Consider the following 12,147-nt stretch of genomic DNA (forward strand, 5'->3'; position numbering starts at 1 on the left):
TAAGTGCACATTTGCCACAACTAGCCATGCCTGAATTAATGTAATGAAGTCCTAATCATGAGGACTAGTTCTGAATACCGACATGGTATATGACCAGTCAGTTGGGGCTGGTAACTTATCACTTTATTTTCTTTGAATTCAAATTAGACAAATAGCCTTTCTCCCTGTTCCATTAACGAAGAAATAATCAGATGGGTCATAATCGAGTTTGATTTTCTCCAGAACCCATGTTAGGTCCACTTTTTCTATCCTAATGGCCTAACATAAAACTACTGAATCCTAAAGGTAGGGTGCAGAAAATAAGGAAGGTAGAAAGTACAGTATGTTAATTTATTTGTCAGATGGGAGGAGGGTTGGGGACTGTGTGAAAAAGGTGACAGGAGTAAGAAGGACAAATTGCCAATTATAAAAACAGTCATGAGATATAAAGTACAGCATAGGGAATATAATCAATAATATTGTAATAATTATATATAATGGGTACTAGACTTATTGGAGTAATTACTTTGTAAGTTATATAAATGTCTAACCACTATACTTCACACTGAAACTAATATAATATAGTGTGTCACTGTAATTGAAAAAAAATGTAAATATTTTAACAAGGGAAAGTAGAAAGTAAAACGCCACATACTTCTTAAGGAAGGTTATGAAAAAGAAACAACAATCTTGTGGCAGTAAATAAGGAGTGGAACCTGTCCACGGCGAAATAATTCTGAGAGGCAGAAAGAATATATTTGCTATCATTTTAGTCATCTAGTTCTTTACCTTATTCAGAGCATCATCTGTCCCTCCTTCTGTTCCTGAGGTTAATGCTAGTGACACAGAAATTTAGAATGAGAGGAAGAAATCTTGCTCAATCTTTCAGATGGCAGGATTTTTAAAGTTCCGTATTTATTTTGAACATATTAAATTCAAAACTCAGGCTACTACCAAAGTGTGATACTGAGGATATATGATAGTTAAATTGGTAGAGAATACACAAAAACCTCAAGGAAAATAAATAAAATCAGTTGACTCTGTGTTGCTACATTCTAAATTCTGGAGAAGTGATAGAAAGACTGGATAGTCTATTCTAAATAAAATTTCAATCAAATTTAATGGAGCAATGTTTTGAGCCTATGCCACAAGTGAGCCTTTAGGGGAGATGATGTCAAGGACTTCACAATACAGGGGAGAAAAATCTGTACAAATCACTGGTTAGAATTCCACTGGAAAGGCTCCACCACAGTCAAACATTGTGATATTGGGCAAGTCACTTAACTTCTTTATACTTCACATTCCTCAATGAGATAAAAATGCCTACTACTCTAAGTTATTTATGATTACAGGGCAATCTACGCATGGCCCTTTGCACACACCCTGGCACACAGAGAGGGCTAAGTAAGTATTACCCATGTGCATCATCATCATGACAGTATTATATTAGTACAAGAGGCTAGTAAAGGAGGAAGACAAGTAGGTCAGCCTGTGGGATCAGGAAACTCCTGCCAGAGAGGGAAACCTGAGCAGGTCCAAAGGCAGATGGATGAGAGTATATATATTTCAGGTAACAGGTGCAGCACAGACAGGCACAGAGAGCTGAGAGAATGACATATAGCTTTGGCTCTTCAAGTGGTTTAGGATGGTTCCAATAATGTGTGTGTGTGTGTCTGTGTGTGTGTGTGTATGTGTGTGTGTACAGATGGGAGGGTATGCTGTTAATGATTAATGAGGCTGAAGGGATAGGAAAGATCAGATCACAAAGAAACTTGTAAGTCCAAGAAAGTATATGACTTTTCTTCAACAATCTATCCTATCTAATAAAGAGTAATATGCAAATTGACCATCACTCCAACACACAAGATGGCTGCCCCCATGTGGTCAAAGATGACTGCCCCCATGTGGACACAAGATGGCCACCACAAGATGGCCAGCAGGGGAGGGCAGTTGCGAGGGACCAGGCCTGCAAGGGAGGGCAGTTGGGGGCGATCAATCCTGCAGGGGAGGGCAGTTAGGGGTGACCAGGCCTACAGGGGAGGGCACTTAGGGGTGACCAGGCCTGCAGGGGAGAGCAGTTAGGGGCAATCAGGCTGGCAGGGGAGCAGTTAGGCATCAATCAGGCTGGCAGGGGAGTGCTTAGGGGGTGATCAGGCTGGAAGGCAGAAGCGGTTAGGGCAGTGGTTGGCAAACCGCGGCTCGCGAGCCACATGCAGCTCTTTGGCCCCTTGAGTGTGGCTCTTCCACAAAATACCACAGCCTGGGTGAGTCTATTTTGAAGAAGTGGCGTTAGAAGAAGTTTAAGTTTAAAAAATGTGGCTCTCAAAAGAAATTTCAATCGTTGTACTGTTGATATTTGGCTCTGTTGACTAATGAGTTTGCCGACCACTGGGTTAGGGGCAATCAGGAAGGCAGGCAGGCGAGCAGTTGGGATTCAGCAGTCCTGGACTGTGAGAGGGATGTCCAACTGCCTGTTTAGGATCGGGCCTAAATGGGCAGTCGGACATCTCTTGAGTGGTTCCAGATTGGAGAGGGTGCAGGCTGGGCTGAGGGACAGCCCCCCTCCCCCCCATGCACGAATTTCATGCACCAGGCCTCTAGTATCTATCTATCTATCTATCTATCTATCTATCTATCTATCTAGATATAGATATATATAATAGGGAAATATGCTAATTAACAGGGACACCATAACGGGTCAACCAGACAGGAGGAGGCTGTCGGGGTGGGGTGGCAGGGGCCTCCATGCACCTGCGCTGGGGGAGGGCCTGATCAGCAATGGCCGAGGCTGCTTCAAGGGCTGGAGAGGGAGGCAGGGCCAGACCGGCAGCGGCCACGGCTGCTGTGGGGCCCAGGGAGCAAGGCAGGGCCGGACTGGCGACTCGAGGGTGGGCGGCACCGCGTGATTTCAAATTGGGCTCCTAGTATTCACTATATGCATTGAAGGTGATCCTCATGGATGACATAAGTAATATACATAAAAACAAGTAGGTATTTTTAAATTTCAAATATGAAACAGTACAAGCAAACAATGTAAGGTTTTAGTGTCCAGGGTCTAACTTAGGTCCCATGTTATAAAAAAAAAAAGGGGAGAAAGAGTAAAATGAAAAAGGGAGGGAAGGAATGAATGAAAGAAAAGAAGAGGAGGAAGGAAGGAAGCAAACATGTGCAGGCAGGCAGGAGAGAGAGAAGCCTGATGGCCTGACAGTTCATAACATCTTCACAGTCACCACTTTTAACAAGGAAGGGGTCACATATCTGCTTAGCTTTCCTGTTAGAAGGTAGAGCATTTCACCACACCAAATTCATTCCATGTTTATTAAAGTAAACTTCCTAAGAGAGGAACAAATCTACACATGCAGAATTAACATGACAGTTTCCTTAATGATTATTATTATTTTTAAATATATATAATTTCAGAGAGGAAGGATGAGGGAGAGAGAGAGATAGAAACATCAATGATGAGAGAGAATCACCGATCTGCTGCCTCCTGCACACCCCACACTGGGGACCAAGCCCGCAACCTGGGCATGTGCCCTGACCGGGAATAGAACAGTGAGCTCCTGGTTCATAGGTCGACACTCAACCACTGAGTCACGCCTGTCGGGCAATGATTATTTTTTAAATTGAGTACCTTCCTTACTCAAAGATTCATAGTTTATACCCTTAGAGAAGTTAAGGTAAATTATATGTTTACGGTAACAGAAAAGAGATAGGCTGCCACTCACTTCTCTGGCCTATACCCATGGTACATACGATTAATCAATCAAGGTCCTTGCCAGTACAGCCCTTCTGTGGTCTAAAAATCATTATCAATGCTACGCTATAGTCAATTACAAGTCTCCTTTGAAAGAAATATTTCCTTGGACTACCAAGCCACTTGGTTTGGTTGAGTATATTGCTACACTAGGGAAATATGTGAAGGTAAGTGTCATCAGACCTGAATGAGGGGGTAAGGTGGGAATTCAAGAGTGGAGCACAGTTATGGCACAGACTCCGATACTGTCCAAATTTTATTAGTCATTAGCATTCTTTCCCATCCTATACTTCCCCTTCAGGGATAATTGAGTGTTGGTTTCTATGCTTTCACTTGCAGCTCTTTTGGAACAACTCGTAGAGACATAGGAAAAAGACTAAATAAGACATATTTTATCAAAGGATTAATTATGGATATAGATTGTTCTACCACAGTCTCCTTAATCAACTATGGTGAGTTAAAGGTAACATAATGTAAAATTCAGAGGAAACCATCTCCTTCATATATATTAAAGTGAAGTCAATGTTTGAATATCATAGCTTTTCAGGAAGTCATTACTTCACTTTATATTTTAACTGACATGGAAAATTGTACTTTTCTGATATATTCCAGATAAAATTATACCTAACAGTAAGGGCCATGTTGCAAAAAGAAAAGAACCTTTGAGGTCATAGATTTGAATTTGACTCTCAGCTTTACTATTCACTAGCTGAATAAGAATTATAATCTACGTTAAATGAGACAATGTGTATAAATAGACTTAGCACATTGCCTGTCCACAACAGATACATGACACATATTGGTTATTTTAATACATATTAGTTATTTGCCTTTCCAAAGAATAAAGCAGGTGGCTAACAAACCCTGACTTCTCTTTTACATTGCTCAACAAGTTTCCACATTAATCATGTTGCTGGTCTTCTATTCCTTTCCCACATCCACTGAGAAGCATTATGTGCTTCTTAGTACGTCTTCCAATATGTCCCCTTTGCCTGATCTTCTCTTTTAAGGACACAGTTATCCTCAGGGCGTCAATATTTTAGCATATTCCTTAAGAAATATCACTTTCATCTCAATGTTACCTTTGTCACCACACCTAATTTTTAGATATTCACTAAGTACCATAGGAGTGGGAGAGTAATAAGAAAATACAGGATCCAAAAAAAAAAAAAAAAGAAAAGAAAATACAGGATCTACACATACATACCCCACTGTAGCCTACAGGCTCAAATTCAGGAACCAGAGATTTAGACTAAGAAAACCTGTCCAAAATCTTCTGAAGACTGCACAAAACCTAGCTAAACAGTTCTTCCACTAACAGTCATAGATTGGTTATTATAGCTATGGGCAAATTAGAAAACACTTTTATAAAGAGACTCATTGTTCCTATTAACTTCATCTTCTATACTCAAGAAGGTTCACATATTCACAAAAAGTTCACTCAAACAGTCTTTAAACCAGGAACATGATATTAAACACAAAACAGTCCAGAGAGAAGTTCTCAACAGGACTAGGTCCCATCACATGTGTTTAACACAAGCAAGTTGCTAATCCTGGGAGTGGCTGATGTCCAGGGATGACAAAAGGTTGCACAAATGGACAAGAGAAGTACTGAGTCCTGGGAGGGAGAGGAATTCTCTCCCAGGTTGGTTTTTTTTTTTTTTTTTTCTGTGCTAACATGCATAGAAAGAGGTGTCTAAGTCAAATGCCTCAAAACAGAGTAACTCAAGTCTCCTAATGTTATCACCTGGACACAGAGCACATAAATGCCAACACATGAATAAACATGACTACAGATTTACTATTTCCCTCAGAGGCAGCAATGATCTCATGCAGATACCTCTATATCAAACCATTGTAATTCAGGTTCAGGCTGGCCAATATGCACTGCCAACAACAATTGGCTTTATTAACTAACCTCAGAAATGGCTGTCTATCATAGAAAGGATCAGTGGCACCAGCTGACTTGGAGATATTATGGATGCTAGAGGCGGTCACCTATTAAGACTAACTGAAAAGCTAGAAAACCCACTCTAATATCCATGGAAGTCATGACTGCACTGCAGATTATTAATAAAGTAAAACGAAGAGAAAACATATGCCGTGGCCATCTAAGTTGCTCCCAACTGTGCAACCATTTTCAGCCTATTTCTGAACCATGATTAAAATATGGGAAAAGTTATATACATGAGTGAACATTAAACTCATGGCTCATCTAATAATAGGATGATAATTTATCATTCTCTTACAGGTACAATTATCTAGATCCATGAATATTATCATATTCTTCCAGGTTAAAGAGGAAATTGTACAATCAAAAGGTAGGTCTCCCACCCAACCCTTAACGCCCAGCACAGTCCTGGCACTGTCAGAAAGAAAATATGGACGGGAGAAGAGGACTTGCTCCTGCCATGGCCCCTCCCCTGGTAAATTCCATAGAGTGAGGGATGGCAGCATACAGTGGTGCAGCTGGTGATGCTGCTTGGGGGCAAAAAGATGTGTAACAGCCCTTGAGGGATTAAAGCATATCCACAGAAAATAACTCCGAGAGTCTGACCTAATTATACAGAATGGCAATAACTACAAACATCAATCAGAAAAGGAAGAGATTAAGTGTTTGAAGTAATCAGGTGAGGCTTCGTGGAGAAGGTGGTGGTTGAGATTAGCTGAAAAAGGCAGAGAGTATTTTCTATGGATCAAGAAGTAGACGGGGACAAGCACAGTGGGAGACACCATCACGATCATCTTGCAGCAAATGAAGGGCGGCCCAAAGAGGAGGCTCTGCCATCAGACAGAAGTGTTGGAAGCCAACCTACCGCCTGTCAGAGCCACTTGCATCACAACCCCCTCCTAAATGATCAGGGCTACACTAGCATACACTGTTGTGTCTGGATCGATTGATTTTCACATTTCTTTCAGCCAAATCTACAAAATTTGTCTCTTTTGATAGAGCTATGAAGAGTAGAAGCAAATGCACTGCCATAACTATAACCAATGATATCTAACTGTACTTTCACTCATTTTAATATCTAGATTTAATAATTCAAAGTCAGGCTGAATTACAAATAATGAAAGCTAAATTTCTTTAGTGATAGAGAAATTATGGTAGAAAAATACAACAGCAGAAAGAGCTTATGCTAAGATAAGGCACATTAATGAAACTATTGTCTGTGTTAGATTGCCATACCATCTCCACTAAGACAAGTTGTTTTACACACACGGTTAGTTACCTTTCAGCAAACTTAGAAGCAGAAGTAGCAATGGCTGTCCCCATTTCACAGATGAAGACATGGGGACTGTTAAGATGACTACTTCAGTTTACTGTCACAGAGATAGATGGCAGCAAGATGTATGAACCTCAGATGTATCCACTTCAGGTCTGTTCACTGGACTGCTCAGTTCTGGGAATGTACAGAAGAACCAGACATGACACCTGCCCTCAGGGAGCTGACAACTGAGGTGGGAGTCAGCCTAAACAATGCTATTGTAATAATGGTCTCCATTAATGAACCCCAAAGGCCATATGCTGTACCAAGCACACCACCATTCTCTCCCCCCTTAACTGCCCCCCAAACCCATCATGCAGTTGTAACAGAACCCCATGATCCTTATCCCCAGTTACATGAAAAAAACTGAGGATCACAGAGTTAATGATTACTAATGGCTAATGCAATAGAGACAAGAATAATCACACCGTCTATGTGATTACCATGTGCTCAGCACTGGTCTAAGTGTATAATCTCAGTATAATACTCACAGTCACCTCATGAGATAGGCCCAATTCTCCCCATTCCCCATTTTACAGATGAGAAACTGTAAAGTTGAGAGCTGTGACTAGGTTGCCAGAAGTCATTGGTAGGAAGTTAGAAAAACCTGGGTTTGAATCAAGTTCCATTTCATGCCAGGGCTCTTTACCACTATGTGAAACTATCGGGCAGCCAGGAAAAGAAGGAGAGCAGCTAAGTCCAACTGAGTGAGGTGGCTGGCAGGGAAAGCTGCCAGGCAGAGATGACTCTGAAGTGGAATTTTCATGCAGCAGCAGAATTTGGACAAATAAAGGGGGAAAGGTATTCTAGGCACAGAGACTTGGAATACTGAACTACTTGGGGAACTGCAAAAATTTCAGTATTGCTTGAGCAGAAGTGGTATATTGGGGGGCTACGAACAGAGCTGAGAGGGGTGGACAGGCAGACAGGGCCAGATCATGAGAGGTGTGTTGTGAATCACCTACATTGAAGAAGGTCACCCTGACAACAACAGATGGCCATGAAATCACTTCAGAAGTGATGTGACAGAAGTAGATTTATGTTTGGGTAGATATTATTGCAGCAGTAGAAGGCTGGGCCACCAGAAAGAAGTGGGGGGAGGAGCGAGGGGGGGAGAAGAAGATTGTCAAACTGGAAGCAGGGAGAATACATTCATACACGACAAGGGTAAAAACCAAGGCAAAAATTCCCAAAGGGGCTTTGCATGCATCTCTTAGAATATTCTAGAAGGAACGGTGTTTACTTACAGTTGTAATTTATTGTGCATTAGAAAATATATGCAATTATACTAAAACCCATAATATTACAGGTATTGTTACTTAAAATGAGGTTTAAAAAAGTTGATTTAAAGAAAATACTAAATATAGTATAAAATAACATAAATATTAAAATATAACATATGGTATAACATGATACTAACATTTTAACATATTTTAAATAAATTTGATATACATATTTATTTTATATAATATGTTAAACATATTATATAATACAATCTATAATTATATTAGATATTATATTATACTATAACTAGTAGCCCTGCGCACAAATCCATGCACCAGTAGCTCTCTGCAGGGCCTGGCAGCTCCATGCCCACTGCCCAGAGGCCCTCCGTGGCCAGGGCAGGCTGCTTGCTTTGTCGCCGTGGCAACGAAGCAAACATTCCACCAGGCTGCTCACGCTGCCCACTCTCAGCGGCCGCTAAGGGGACTGGGTGCTGCCATCTTGTGGCTATGGGCACTGCCATCTTTGTGACGGAGTGACAGTTAATTTGCATATTACCCTTTTATTAGCTAGGATAGTGTATATGTAATCTATATATATAAAAACCTAAGCAATCAGCCAACTGGCCAGTAGCTATGATCAGGGGTCAGGCACTCAACACAGGAGTGGAAACCATAGGCATGGAAGCATGGAACAGACTGATGAGTCTTAGGGGAAGGGGGAGGGCAGGAAGAGATTAACCAAATATCTTATATGCATACTAGAGGCCCAGTGCACGAATCCCTCTACTGGCCTGCACCCTCTCGCAATCCGGGACCCCTCAAGGGATGTTAGAGAGCTGGTTTTGACCCGATCCCCATAGGCCAGGCCAAGGGACCCCACTGGTACATGAATCCATGCACCGGGCCTCTAGTACATAATATTGTCATAATATATAAGTATATATTATATAAGTCTCAATATGTAATATGTACAATATATGTATATATAGTTACAATTACATATTGCATATTATCTTATCATAATATATACAACATAGCATATAATATGGCATAATCTACACTAATAAAAGAGAAAGATGCAAATTGTACCTTCGCAATGCCCACCAGTCAATCAGGAGTGAGTATGCAAATTAATCCAACAAAGATGCCAGGTTAATTTGCATATGCAGGCACCGAGTGGCCAGGGACAGGGCAGGACACAGGCATTGACACAGGCGTTCCACACCATCCCAGCCACTCAGGGCCTCAGGGCAGCATGGGAAGGCGGGGCTGGAGCAGAAAGAGGCAGCTCCGGGACTGGAGTGGAAAGAGGCAGCTCTGAGGCCAGAGTGGAAAATCGGTTCTGGCAGCCAGGGAAGGAAAGGCCCATTCTTGCACGAATCTTCGTGCATCGGGCTTCTAGTATAAAATATAATTAAATATAAATATAGTAGAGATTATAGGAGGACCTGGGAAAAGTCAAAGTTCAGAAATGCAAAACTAAGGCATTTGAGAATATTGCCAGGAAGCAGAGGTAATACCTGTAGGACCCAGTGACTCTTTAGGGGCAGGGGTGAGGAATAAGGAGGGGAGATGAGTGGGAGAGGAGAAAAGAGCAAGCTTCCTCACTGGGGCCCTGGGTGGATAGCAGAGCTGGAGTCCTTTGCTTAGAGAGCAATCCTTTGTTAAGAGAACAACGGATGAAAGAGGTTGAGGAGGGGCCTGGGGGGATGGAGAGTGCCTACGGGACTTCCAAGGGGTGTTGTCCTTGAGGCAGCTGAGAGTGAGTGGAGATTATCTATATAAAATAGAACTTTAATCAGTAGGGACATAAATAAGTAAATTAATAAATTATACACACAGTCAGAATCCCAGACTTACAAAAAAACAACACTCTACTATTTTCCAACTTAATTTGTGATTTTTTTTTTAAATGAAAAGTTATGGAATTAGAGAACAGTCAACTATAAAACACTTTCTTCAAAATATGAAACAAATGAGCCCTGTATCCTGAAAGGGGTGTAGCTGGCCTGTAAGGCACCCCCAGACTAATTTTCCTGAGACTCAGCTACAGAACACAAAGGGTCTGAGATGACCAGACTCTTGTCATTGGCCTCCACCAGAAGACTCTGAGCCCCCCAGTTCCCGCTTAGACTCCCAATGAAAGTAGTTCCTACTACAGCCATTCTACTCGCACGTGATGACATAAGTCTAATTCCAACAGGCCATTTCACCACAGACCCAGAAGTGCAAGCTCCTACAGGGAGACTGAGGATTGGGGTCATAGCAGAAATCTTCACTTCCCAGGCTGCCAGCAGGTCTGCCTGAACCTCCACAAAACACATACCTTAGCAAGACTAAAATCAGAGCACAGAATAAAAATTACTTTTCATGCAAAGGCAGAAGAAACATTTTTGTGCCTGTTTCTCCCTGCCTTTCTGCACCATCCTGGGCTCTAACTCAAGGGTCAGCAAACGTTTTCAGTAAAGCACCAGAATAGACACTTTTGACTTTGTAGGCCACATGGTCTCTGGTGCAACTACTCAGCTCTGCTGTAGCGGCAAAAAAGCAGTAACAGACAATATGTAAACAGGCGTGACAGTGTTCCAATAAAACGTTATTTGTAAAAACAGGCAGGCTAGATTTTCCCAGGAGACCAGATATGACCTGTGGGCTCCAGTTTGCCACGCCTTTGCTCGAACTAATCAAGTATCAGCCTTTTCTGGCCAATTTGTGTCTCTCCAGAACTTGGATCAGCTTCCTTGGAATACAGCGCATTATTACCCCCCACCTCCCTACCGTGAGATCCTCCTACACTCTAGGCTCTGCTTCCCTGTGAGGGCTACAGTACTTACTCTTTAACAATAATGATGAAAGCGTTAACATTTACTGAATGTGCCATGTATAATGTGCCAGGTGTCATGCTAGGTTCTTCAAAAACACTGTCTCATTGAATCCTCCAAACAATCTAATGAGATAGGTATATTTATCATCTCCACTGTACTGACATAGAAAATGAGGCTGAGAGGGATACAATTTTCTTCTCATGGTCACCTGGGTGAAGCTGAGCTCTAACCCCAATCTGTCTAGATCCAGAGCCAGAGTTCTTAACTGTCCCCTGGCTGCTTCCCAGGAGCACATGTGCCTGGACAGATAGAAGGTGTATCTGTCCAGCTGCTCGTCCTACCCTGTCCTCTGGGCGGCTATCCTTTGTGTTGCCTCCCACACCCTGCTGGACAGTGACAGGCCCCACCAGATGGCACCCATTGCCTCCAGGCTGTGTCTCTTCCACTTTTCACAACGTTTTACCACTCAGCATAAATACAAGTGCCAAATACCGTCCACCAGGACCAGAAAACGTTACGTGTATGCCTATTTGTCCTCCCTCCAGCAACAGTGACGCACCCAAGGGGATCAGAGAGCTGCACGTATCCTCCCCGTGTCCCTCAGGATCAGAGTCAGCTAGGGAATCCTGACATGGCTAGCAATCTCAGAACACAGCGTGTGTTTCCCCAAACTATTCCCAACTGAAAATAAGGCTGGGGCGCTGAGAGCAACGGGCTATGTAAACACACCCAGTAGGGGCCTCAGAGATTGCTGGGTAGGGAGGGCCCTCCTTAGAAGAAAGGATCCAATAGGCAAATTTAAAACAAAGTCAATGAAATGATTTTGAAATCCTGCTCTTACCTTGCTGGTAAAGAGGACCAGATTTGTCGTGCTTTGTTGTAATTCCCCCCATTGTGTTTAAGAAAAAAGGGTAAAAATCAACTGTTTTAATCCTACTGTGAAGGTACAGGTCATCATTATACCAATAGAGGAGAAAGGAATGAGAGAAAATGAGCGAAAATTCGTATTCAGCCTGGGAATCACCTTGGTGTCTGAGCTAATCACCTCTACCCCTCCAGCCTCTCAATCCTATTCCCTTGCATTTGCTGAATAG

The 12,147-nt window shown here is 42.3% G+C and overlaps 1 protein-coding gene across 1 annotated transcript in view; it reads right to left on the bottom strand.

The window, feature by feature from the left end:
- KCNN2 (potassium calcium-activated channel subfamily N member 2) overlaps positions 1–12,147 on the bottom strand; it is a 152,036-nt gene that overhangs the window by 123,898 nt on the left and 15,991 nt on the right. The window lies entirely within an intron of this gene.

Source organism: Eptesicus fuscus, chromosome 4 (assembly GCF_027574615.1).
Source record: "Eptesicus fuscus isolate TK198812 chromosome 4, DD_ASM_mEF_20220401, whole genome shotgun sequence".
Taxonomy (NCBI): domain Eukaryota; kingdom Metazoa; phylum Chordata; class Mammalia; order Chiroptera; family Vespertilionidae; genus Eptesicus; species Eptesicus fuscus.